Below are 13,151 nucleotides of genomic sequence, written 5' to 3'. Positions count from 1 at the left end.
AATCTTGATTTCTAATTATGGATAACTTCTGAAGTTTAGGCAGTAGCAAAGGAACAATTTTGGATTTAGCCAATGACATAATTTGCTAAGCCTGCAGTGGTAGTGTCTTAAAAGGAGCGCAGTTTCTGTTTTTTGTCCTCTGTATTCTAATTGTCTGCGTTGCCTTGTTTAAAACATGAACAGAGTAAGTGCTTCCTTATGTTACACAATGACTGTTATTTGTTTCTGCACAAATAAAACTAAATATTGTATATCATTTGAACATATTGAAAAAATGGTACATATGTTTATCATAATGCTTGCTATTTTATCAAATACTCTCAGAAACAAGCAGCATAAAAGTCTCATCATTTCTGTTTCACCCTATTAATATGGTTTTACAACATAGATTTTTACTGATCATAAGACCATATTATTTTCAATTGAGTGCTATTAAATTGTAATAATTGGAAATTATCCAAGAATTAAATGTTCATGCTCTATTTTTTTCAAACACATTTAAAATACTTTTTTAGTCTCTTTTCATACCTACTCATTACAATTCCTGACCTCCCCAACATGCATATAACACACTTAATATTAAACCATCACTGAGATGCTACAGAACACTCTAAGAACACTATAGGATACGGAGCAAAAGGCCGTTTGCTACAACTGGAGATAGTAGAAGACAGCCACATAATGCTTACTCTCCAGGCTCATTCGATGTTAGCCTACTTTATGTCTGTCTCCTTTTTATATCCTTGGCCTAGGGCAGTGGTTCTCAAACTTCAACAATGCATAAAAATTACCTAGAGAGCTTGTTAAAACAAAGTTTCCTGGGCCTCGCCCCCAGAGATCTTGATTCAATAGATAGAGTAGGATTCATATATTTACATTTCTCTCACATTCACAGATGAGGCCAAAGCTGTTGGTTTAAGGACCACTGGCAGAGAGGTGGAAAAGTTTTTGTTCCAACAGATCTCCAATTCCATGGGAAATTTAAGACAATATCTGAGGCTGTGTCATCTTGGTCCTTCTCTCAGTGAACTAAGAGTGACATAGCTATAATATCACCTAAAACTTGAAAGTAAAGGGAAGCAGTACTGTATACATCATTTTAATTGAATCATTCTAAATCATTGTTAGAAATACCTTTTTAGCCCTAGACAATTTAAGTAAGCAGAAAGTTTTGGATTTCCAACTGGGTTTGCCTCTGAATGCTGTGCAACTCAATTTAAAACAAAGATCTTTAATAAATGTTGCTAAGTGACATAAATGTGACTAAAAGCCAACGATGTACTAAAAAGATAATGCCTAGATATTTTAAAGCCTCTTTTTCTCCCTCACCCTTTGTCAAGTTCAGTCCATTTTTAACAAAAAATTTGCAAGTAAAAATAGTTATGAAACTATAGCACGCTAATAAAGTTACCATAATGATAATATTTATATTCATATTATAGTAAAATACTTTATTATATAATCATTTCACATGATACCTACCCAAATAATTCTAATTATGCCAAGAGAAAGGTTTAAGACTTCATCTATATACAAGTCATATTAGGTAACTAAATATCTCTTAGTTCAATTTAATGCAGTAAGAATTTCAACTCAGTTCTACTGACTCAAATCTTAGTTCAATTTAATGCATTCTGCACAGTTATATAAATAGGAAGTAATAAAGATATCATTCATAGGGGTTATTATAAGCCTTAGAAAATCGTTTTTACCAACTCTTAACAAACTAACATATTTTTACTCTATCTACAAGGATTCTGGTGAATGCTAGTTAACTGACTTAAAATTGAGCCTGATTATGAATTATTAATTAAACAATACCTTACTATAATAGTTAAGTCTTTATTTTAAGTAGGTGATATTCAAGTCAACAGCCAAAATGACAAACTTTTCTCTCCTAACCATTGAAATTGAAAGGTTAAACTCTTCTTGACAGTAAGATTTACATTATCACCCAGTGCTGGTTACTTTCCCGACCAAAGCTGAACAGTTTCAATTGCCTGTTGTCTATTATTGTGGTTTGTAAAGTTGGAGAATCTATATCTGTACCATTTCATTTATTTTTAGAAAGCATAATTCCCCTCTAATAAATAAAACTAGATGATCAGGTAATGGCCTCCTAAAAGATAGAATGCATACAATTAGGTGGGAATATTCTTGAAAATATTGCATGAGTCAAACCTATACTGTCTAAAATCTCAAGTGATCCAACATATATGTCAATGATACCAATTCTACGAGGTGGATTCGTCACATTCTTGACATTTTATATTTTACTTACTCTTCCTGGTGTTCTAGTCGGTTTTGAACTTTAAAGAAGGTTGAGAGAAATGGGGGAGGCAGAGTGAGGAAGGTCAGAGAGAACAGAACTAAATGGACTTCATCATTGGGTAAATGATGTTTATTTTTATTATGTAATTGGTCCAATATTTTTATTTTCCCTAAAGTCAAACACATAAAAATGTGCAATAGCTTCAGAGTAGCAATGCGACGAGACTGCTTATTGTGACAATCAACAATATGAGAGGGCAGGTAAAAGAGGAGTAGTAGCTGAAATTAAATGCCCTTCTCAAATGCTTTGGTAAGTTCAATTCTGATGGGGATCGTCCAAGCTCTTCTCTCCTATCTACAGAATTCCAAAGAGTTTAGTTATATGTCAGTGATATTTGAATAAAATTTTAAGGTCTTTGAAATGGTAAATCCAGTAAACAAATGTTTTCAGTTTGGGATCCACAATTTTAAGGCTAAGTTTCATTATTTATAGATACCCCATCTCAGTAAATGAAAGACTACTTATTTTGATGTCAGAAAGTCAAATAAAAATGAACAAACCAGTAAAAAGAAAAATACATAGGTGGCAAGGTGCTGTGGCTCATGCCTGTAATCCCAACACTTTGGGTGATGGAGGCAAGTGGATTGCTTGAGCCAAGGAGTTTGAGATCAGCCTGGGCAGCAAGGCGAAATCCCATCTCTACAAAAAATACAAAAATTCGCTGGATATGGTGGCGCGTGCCTGTAGTCACAGCTACTTAGGAGGCAGAGGTGAAAAGATCACCTGAGCCAGGGAAGTGGAGACTGCAGTGAGCAGTGATCACGCTGCTGCACTCCAACTTGACTGACTAGAGTGAAACTCTGTCTCAAAAGAAAAAAAATTAGGTAATATTCTTATTACTATAATGTCTCATGATGATACTAACATTAAAAATAGAATCTAATAAATGATAAATTCCATGCTTAAAGATATGAAGAATACATTAGTAAATATGGATCTTCCTACTGTAACTAAACATACACACACACACACACACACCACGAAGTAATGAATTTGAGTTTACATTACTTAAAAACATGTAACTTTCACAACTCAAAGTATTCTTATTAAGGAAAGAGGTTGAAGCAAAATGTCAGTTTTAAATCATCACAGGTATGTGATATATAAAAAGGTGAATATACGATGCCATATTTATAGTAATAAGAACAACAGTAACCATTTCCAGACATTTACTAGGGACTTGGCACAGTGCTAAGTGCTGTATTTCAATGAATCTTTTCAACAGCCCTGCCAAGTAAATGTTCATTTTACAGAGGAGAAAGCTGAAGCTTAGCAATGTATCTAAAATGGAAGAGATAGTAAATGGTGAAGTAAGAATTTTAACTCAGTTCTACTGACTCAAAAGCCTGTATGTATATGTATATATATATATATATATATATATTTTTTTTTTTTACCATGATACCACATTTGCCTAAAGTCTCAGTTGACCAAATGTATGTGTCACAGTGACTAAACATGGAGACTACTGTTAGGCACTGTTCAGAATCTATGACAGTTGTCTTTAAAAGATGAGAGTGACAAAATATACTGTATGGGCTGCCAGAATTTTTTGAACTTCAGGTTTGACCTATCAGACTGATACTCTTAGTCAAATTTTTATGGTTGTTTGATTTTTTTTTTTTTTTCTTTTTCTGTAATGTAAACAGTCTATATTTATTGAGTGTACTCTGCAGGGCAGCATGCCAATTTTACTTGCAATTATCCCCCACCATGTTCCTCATGAGTTAGGTACATTATTATCTCCATTTCCTAGAAGGAAGCAACTTAACAAAAAAAAATTCCATATTAAAGGTAAACAGGATATTATGTTCAGAAATCTGCATTACTGCCTTTGATTCTCTGATACATTCAACTAACTTGAGAGGTCAGTTGTTGTAGTTGTTTTCATTTTAGCAATGATGGGAGTTGGAGGGAGCATGAAGGGTCAGCAGAGTCAAAAAATATGTGTGATTCCCTTTTTAGTGTGTGTTAAGGTAGCGCAGTTAAAACTTGCCTCCAAAAAAGAGGAAAAGAAGAAAACCCAAATGGAAAATTTTCAGTCAATTGATTTAACCAAGTAGTCAGTGATGCAAAGAATGCTACCAGGAATAATTTGTTTCCTTTCAGCTAGAATCAGATATGACTTCAGCTGTATATTTTTTCTGGGAAATTGTAAAGATCTTTTCAAAATTTTTGATCTTTATCAGAATTTACACAATTTTTTCCATTAAGTATTTTAAGTAAAGTAAAAAATAATAAGAAAAAATATACATTTAGAAAATATTGTTCTTAAAGAATAAATATGTCAAAATGAGTAGATTCCTTTCTAAGTTACAAATTCATACCTTATACTCACCTTTTCTCGGTCCCTATAAGGTGCTATTTTATGTTACTTTGCCCCACACTGATAGTTTTTGTAAACTAAGTCCTACTTCACTTACTTTTAAAGACAAATGTTTGCTTAGTGTCTACAAATGTGTGCTAACTGTAGTCCCTCAGACATTCATTAGTGTTTAGAGTTTGCACTTAAGGAGGACAATGGCATTGTAAATGAAAATGACCAGTAGCCAAAGGGAACATATAATTGTTTGTAATTAAACAAAAGTGTTGCTGAGTTAATCAGATTCGCATTTGAATATACTTTAAAGCATTGCTGTCTTGTCAAAATGAAGACTTCAGTTTTCTGTCTCTTTGGAATTTTTTTTAATTGGTAATGAAAACTAAGCAAATTATACCACTGAGATTCTTTAACCCACTTAAGTACAATAAATAAGCTGAGTATGTTTTGATCAAAGTTTTCACTGGAATCTCCTTTTAACTTTTCACCAGTTTCATAATTAACAGTTTGTACAGGCATTAGCCTATTTACAGCATTTGCTCTGCAATGCCCTGTACTGTTGCTCTCATCTTTTTGAATTACAACACAAGCATACTGAAATGTTACATGCTTCCCTTGGTAACTGAATCATTCATTTGAAACACCATTGGCTTGCTATAATTCTTATGGGGGAAAGAGTTTTTGTTGAATTTTTTGTTTGATTAAAAGTGAGTCCAAATTAAACAAAAGAACTTGAAATGTTGGCTGCCTTGCCAAAATAAAGGAACTGATATAATTTTGTAGCAAATCATATTTCTGGAACCTGTAGAACATGACTCAGTTTGAGTGGACTGTCTCAGTTTTTCTAAACGTAAAAGACTTAGGTTTTCTCTGAAAAAGGAAAAAAAGAAGGCACAGCGATAAGAGAATCTAAAGTTATGTCAAACGAATTACGTTTTAGTTATTAATGGCTAGTTTGTAAATATCAAAGATCCACTTATTGTAGTGCTTGGAGCTGCATTTGCATGCTGATGAAATGCAAGTGGATGGCTGTGAACTATAGGGTTATCTCTAGTGCAGCAGTGGGGAGCTCCAGAATCAGACAGTTGAGCATCTGACCGACTCAAGAGTCCAAGCTGCAGACCTCTTCTATTCACTTTCTTTACAACAATTAAAATATGCAAAGTGATAATTTTCCTTAAGTAGCCTTAAATGTGCGATCTATTTAAATGTGAAGAAAATTGCCTGAAGCTTCTGGTGTGAGGGACAAAAAAGAATAAATTATGCAAATAGCAGAAAAGGACTCTACCACTTGAACGCCTAATTTTCCTGTAATAAGCATACTGTTTCATTTAATTTTTTGCCTCTTATTAAAAGTGACAGTTCTTTTGCACTGTCTGATGGTTATATCTGACACAAGCTAGGGAAATGACTGCTAGACTAAATGCTAAAGCATTTTGGTAGCTTTTTTAGATGATGGTTACATTCACAAAGTAATTATGCACTGAAGAGTAGAGAAATAAGGTTTAATTACACAGTAATCGCTTCTGATGGACACGGCAGAAGTGTGAACACCGCCAGACTGCAATCCATCAATGACAAACCCCTGGCCACTTTTAATTCCTCCTCATTTGCATCATAACCTCCGCACCAAGTTGCACAAATGCTGTTAAATGTTAATAGGAGCTGTCTCTCCACTCAAAATGAATGCTTAAGCTGTTTCATTTTTTTTTCTCCTCCACCTCAGACCTTCAAAACCAGCTCCTCTCTGAGAGCAGGCATTAAGCACAGAGCATGGTGCGTGGTCACTGTTGTGCTAATTGGGAGCAACACTTAAAGTTTTATCTCTCAAGCGCTAATAATGCACACTGCTGACAAACCAGTGAATAAGTAATGTACTTGGAGGAGGGGGGAAAAGAAAGGCATGCCTAGAATGAAAAATGCAGTTGGGACCGTTGTTCAGTGACTAGCTATTTGATTAGGCCCTGTAGTCATATTTAATCCAGATCCTTAGGGAACATAGACAAAATTACATCTTCATCTCATCAAACATTCAGCCATATTTAAGCATTCAGCTGATCAAGCTTTTATTGTTTCTCTTGCAGCAACATGGAGACAATGTTGTCCTGCATTCTTCATTCCAGAAGCTGGTGGAGGAAAGGCCCTATGAGCTGTGGTCTGGCTTTATAGGCCCCACTGTACTTTAGGGAATTCCAGTAGCAAAGGATTAAAATCATTTTAGTCACTATGCACTAATGTTTCAGCTGGTAAAACCTCTAGCCTTCAGTTCTATTTGTACAGTCTTTAATAGTCAACCTCACTTTTTTTATTTTGAAAAAAATGTTCTTCCCTCTACCTTGTCTTTAAACCCAGTCTATTTCCTGGGACAGGTCGACATCATTAAACTGCAGATGGTTCTTTTTCTATTAAGCAGCAGGTATCATTCTTGTCCTGACAGGAGGAGGCTCCACCTGCTGCCGGCCCACCAATACTTCCAGCTGACTGCTTTGCAGAACAGGAAAGGTAATTTGTAAGCAGTATGCTAAGTTTAACGGTAGACTGTAAGAAGTGACAAAAGAGCCATTTTCTGCATGAAGATTGAGAATTATCAACACCTTTCAGTGCATAATAGTTAAGCCTTTATCACTTGAAGAGCTGCTGATAAGGTTAAGAACACTAGACAAACTGCTCATTAGTGGAAAGGTTTGCCTTTTACATGAAAGACCGCTGGGTACTGGAGTTCCTCCCGTGAGCAATACACCCCTGGCATTTGAAAAGAATGAGCTGATCCGTGTACATAAATGAAGATGGAAAAGAAGACCTGGTATGTTCTAACAATATTAGTGAGGTTTTTCTTAAGCTTAGAGAATGATAAACCTGTTAAGTGTGTTCAAAAGCTGGGTGATCTGTTAGGTAAGGCCCTAGATTAGAAGTCATAAGACCTAAACGCTTCTGTGTTTTCCAACAGACAAGGACAAGCTGTGTGACCTTGGGTGAGTAATTTACATTTCCTAAAAACGAAAATACATTATAAGATGATTCAAATATGGAATATCAGGATTCATTAGGTTGGATCAATAAATAATATAAATCTAGGCCGGGTGTGATGGCTCACGCCTGTAATTCCAATACTTTTGGAGGCCGAGGCAGGCGGATCACCTAAGGTCAGGGGTTTGAGACCAGCCTGGCCAACATGGTGAAACTCCATTTCTACTAAAGATGCAAAAATTAGCCTGGTGTGGTGGCGCGTGCCTGTAGTTCCAGCTACTCAGAAGACTGAGGCAGGAGAATGGCTTGAACCTGGGAGGCAGAGGTTGCAGTGAGCCAAGATTACACCACTGCACTCCAGCCTGGGTAACAGACTGAGACTCCATCTCAAAAAAATAAATAAAAATAAAATAAATAAATAATATAAAACAGTTACAAATATCCCATATACTAGTGTATTGATAATAAATATGGTGACAAAGGATTATTTAGGACCCAGTCATTCATTTTATTCTGGTGAGTTGGATTAGGAATTATTAATTGGAATTTATGCTATTCATTTTGAGACTCCTTGCATAACCAGAGGAATAAGATTGATATTTCTATGTACCTGTTATATAGGTTTCATATAAATGAGAAATGGTAAGGATAACTTCCTTGGGGGTTATTTATCACATGCACTTACACTTTAAGCCTCTGAGTTCCCATATAAAGTAATTTTAACTCTATTTTAAAGATGAAGAAATGGAAGCTCAGAGTTGACATAAATTGCACTGGGATGCATATGTTTGAGTAGCTACAATAGGGTTTGAATTCAAGTCTATCTGATTTTAAAGCCTGCATGTTTAACCATGTTTTGGGATTGAGTTCCATTTATATAGAGAATAGCAATGCAAACTGAATCTGTTTCTGTTTCCATCTCTCTCTAGCTGTATGACTTTAGTCCTATTCATCAATCTTTCTTTTGCCTACTTAACGTGTTTGTAAAATCCCATAAGGGAGCGCAAGGCTTAACTTCTATCACATTAGAAACAGCTCAGCCTACTGATGATATCAGGCCAATACTGAGGAGCTATCCTTTAAAAAAATATGACTTTCGACTTAATTTGTTGAGATTAAGCATAACATGTAAAATCTGTGTACCCATCTGTAAAAATCTCGGGTACATCAATGGTGATGTTCTTGCCATCTCTCAATGAAATATATTGTGAACAATATTCTGTTCAACATATGTGTACCTACATGTCACCCCAAGTATACTTGTGCACAATTGAGGTAAAGTGTGCTGGCCTGAGGCAAAATTGCATTGGTGCTAACAACCACATTTTTGGAACCTTCTTTTCTTCTTTAGTAGCAGTTTTTCCCTGCTCAGGGATGAAGGTAAGCCAAACAGGAAAAAAAAAAAAAAAAAGGTCCAAGAGCATTCAGCACCAGTTCCTTATTGCTAGATCAGGTTAAAGAAGGAAGAGATGAAATAAAGATTTACAGAGATTTCCAGAAAGCCCTGATGAAGGAAGAGGGTGTGCAGCAGTAGAAGTAACTGTATTGGCAGGGAGAGATATACATGAGTATGCATGCATAGTGAAGGGAAAAGAAAAGCAAAAATATTTATTCTCTTATATGAGCTTTCTTTCTGATATATCAGTTACCTTTATTTTTATGCAAGCATCCCAGCCAGCTTCTTTAAAAGCAAATTTTAGGCACTTCTGAGGTATGTCAAGATACTTTAGCCAGTCTCAGACATAAAGCCTTTCCTATATGAATAAGCACAAGTCCCCATCCCAGCTGGTCTCTACTCCAGCAATCCATGTTTCAGAATCTATCAACAATAATCAAGTAATCAGGGTATTTTATTTTCCCTTGAACTGCAACTACAATAGACTCACAAGTTCATTTCTTCCCTCTTAAGTGACAATTGTGCTGTCAGCCTCCGGGTTAACCATTTATAGATTTGTTTCACAGAGATTTTGCATGGTCATGTAATTAATGCGATTATAATTTCTTGTCCAATGTCTATCTCCACCAGACTATAAGCTGCTTTAAGTCAATCTGTCTTGTATAGCCCTGTATTCCCAGTGCACAGCACAGTACCTTGAGCTCTTGAGGACGCAGAAGCCATAAACAATCTTTCTAAGAAGGTGGTGGCAAGCAAAAGCAGGAAAATACTCAAGGATTTCTTAGTAAATTCCAACAGTGAAAAGAATGAGAAAGGGAAAGATATATGAAGATGCACTCAAAACCTGAGCTCTAATGATTTTAGGAAATCAGTGATAGAGAAAACTCCGGCTTTGGGTAACTCACATCTAAGTCTCTTGTTTTTATAACCATAATGAATTGCAGTGCAACTTGTCAGTTTTGAGGTCTGACCTCTACATTGTAGGGTTAAAACTAGTTTAGACATGAAAAGGTTAAAAAAGAAGATGAAAACCATAAAAGTACACAGTAAAAATTAAATTATTTTATTTATTGTTTTTAATATAAATGACTAACCACTCATGCCTAAAAAAGCATACAGCAACAAACTTGGGAACCATGTCATTGTGTGTTAGATTAATTTTGAGGTTTCTTTTTTTTAATACAAGACACAATTTTATATAGTCTGTTGCATATGTAGTATAATCATACACACACATCTTCAAACTAGATATAAAATTAACAGTAAGTTCATATTCATGATTCCTAATTAAAATGGAAAACGATTTGAATATAAGAGGAATATTATTATCAATCTATAATATGAAGGCAATTTCTAGAAACTGCATGCTATATGATAAAAGTATGCTATGAATTAATCCATAAGTTGTATTAATTCTATTCTCTTATACCAGCATCATAAAGCTTCCAGTGTACTTCGAAATCCCTGAATCAAAGGCACTGTCCAAGTAGAAGGTGATACACATATTATTAACCTTTCTGCGCTTGTTTCCTCATCTGTAATATGGGGTTAATGATATTTCTGTACCTCACGAGAATGTTGTGTGAATTAATGTTTGTAAAGCCCTTTAAGATCCACGGATGAAAGATGCCATAAACGTCCAAAGGTAATATTATAGTTATTGAAATTGGAAACACCAATAATGCTGAGAACTGAATATATATTTGGTTGCAAGGCACCCAGTATGTTATGAATCCACAAGCACTTACAGAAGCTTACTGCTTCAAAATTAATGTTTTGATACATATAGAATAAGTCCTAAAGAGATACTACATATATGGTATAAACCAAGTCAATGTAATTCGTTCGTAACTGGTAAAAACACAGAGCCCACATTATTTCTATGTTCTTTTATAGAAAGTGGTGCAGTAGAATGTACTGGATCCATACTTAAAATCATATAATATCAGAATGGTCTATTTAGAAAGAGAGTCAATAAATAACATGTTAAAATGCTAACACGATTTAAGGAAATTTTCACTTGTCCTCCTCTTATTACTGCTGTATTTTTTTCATTTACATTTTGAGTCCACTTGAATAGTTTATAACTATTGAGTACAAAATACCTAATAGCAATCTTTTTGAAAATGAAAAGTAATACAAAGTATCATTTGTTACTGTTTGTCTGAACAAATGTTTATGTGACTATTAAATATTTTTGTAACAGTTTAAAAAGACATTTTACTTATGCACTATAATACAAAAAGGAGAAGAAAACAAGTTTTCCAATACTGTAGCCTTTATGTATGTATTTATTTATTTATTTATGCATTTATTTATTTATTTGTTGAAACTGAGTCTCACTCTGTCACCCAGGCTGGAGTGCAATGGTGTGATCTCAGCTCACTGCAACCTCCACCTCAGCTCACTGCAAACTCCACCGAGTTCAAGCGATTCTCCTGCCTCAGCCTCCCAAGTAGCTGGGATTACAGGAGTCCACCACCACGCCCAGCTAATTTTTGTATTTGTAGTAGAGTTGGGGGTTTCACCATATTGGCCAGGCTGGTCTCGAACTCCTGACCTTGTGATTCACCGGCCTTGGCCTCCCAAAGTGCTGGGATTACAGGCATGAGCCACGGCGCCCGGCCTGTAGCCATAATTTAAAAATATTCAAGCATCTCATGAGACATATAATATGATGTTTATCTATCATTCATTAACAATTCATCATTCACTTATTAATAGTGCTTATTTTTGCTGCACATAATATAGTAATTTTAAAACACAACTTGTAAGAGTATATGTAAGTATGTATATGTTTGAATATGGAGTAAACTGTATAGAACATGAAAACCATTCCATTACCAAATTGTATAATAATTACCTCCAGGAAGTGGTTTGGGGATTAAAAGAAGGGCAAGAGCTTTTTTTTTTTTTTTTTTTTTTTTTTTTTTTTTGAGACAGAGTCTCACTCTTGAGTAGCTGGGACCACAAGCCCAAGCCACAACACCCACACCCGGCTAATTTTTTAAATTTTTTGTAGAGACGTGGTCTTACTACGTTGCTCAGGCTGGTTTTGAACTCCTGGGCTCAAGTGATCCTCCCACTTCAATCTTATAGGTGTGAACCACTGCACCCAGCTTTTATTTTTTATTTTACACAATTCTATATTGATTGGTTTTGTTACAAAAAGCATGTGTAACTTTCTCATTTTTATTTTTTCATTTTATTTTATTTTATTATTATTATTATTATTATTATTATTATTTTTTGAGGCAGAGTCTTGCTCTGTGGCCCAGGCTGGAGTGCAGTGAGGCAAATTCGGCTCACTGCAAGCTCCGCCTCCTTCCCAGGTTCACGCCATTGTTCTGCCTCAGCCTCCCGAGCAGCTGGGACTACAGGCGCCTGCCCCCACACCCGGCTAATGGTTTTGTATTTTTTTAGTAGGGACGGGCTTTCACCGTGTTAGCCAGAATGGTCTTGATCTCCTGACCTCGTGATCCACCCGCCTCGGACTCCCAAAGTGCTGAATTACAGGCGTGAGCCACCGCGCCCGGCCAACGTTCTCATTTTTAAATGCCACGAAATGAAAAACAGGTTTTAAAGACTAAAAAATAAAGATGAAGATTGATGAGATAAAAACTAAAGAATTGAAGTTAGAATATAAATAACATACTGAATTTATTGTCAGACTGAAAAGGAGATCAAATAGTTAAAGGGAGGATTCATTACCCTTGATTATAAGTTAGGAAAATTAACATTCACATGTGTTTTTGTTTTTTCAAGGCACATCTTAGAGATTTTCTTAGATTTAATTAGAAGGAATGCAGTTTTGTCTTTTAATCCATTGAAGCACAATTTTCAACTAAGTAGAGAAAAGGTTAACTTCAAATGATAGTGGCAAACCAGTCAAGGAAAAACAAGAGTTCACAATTAAGTCAAGGAGTCAAACAAATGTTATATTTAGAAAGTCAAGAGCTTTGTTTTGGCTGCTTTAGAGGTTTTCCCCAATTTATGGGAGGTTCAAGGTTACCAAGCTCGGCGTCCAGAGCTCAAAGTCATTCAAGAGTTTATTCAATATTCGAGTTCAAAGATTTAACTGTGTATTACAAAAGAAAATTTGAAACCTGGGACTACCGACTTTTTAAGAGAATAAG

The sequence above is a fragment of the Piliocolobus tephrosceles genome, chromosome 11, assembly GCF_002776525.5.
Source record: "Piliocolobus tephrosceles isolate RC106 chromosome 11, ASM277652v3, whole genome shotgun sequence".
Taxonomy (NCBI): domain Eukaryota; kingdom Metazoa; phylum Chordata; class Mammalia; order Primates; family Cercopithecidae; genus Piliocolobus; species Piliocolobus tephrosceles.
This window is presented reverse-complemented; position numbering follows the sequence as displayed.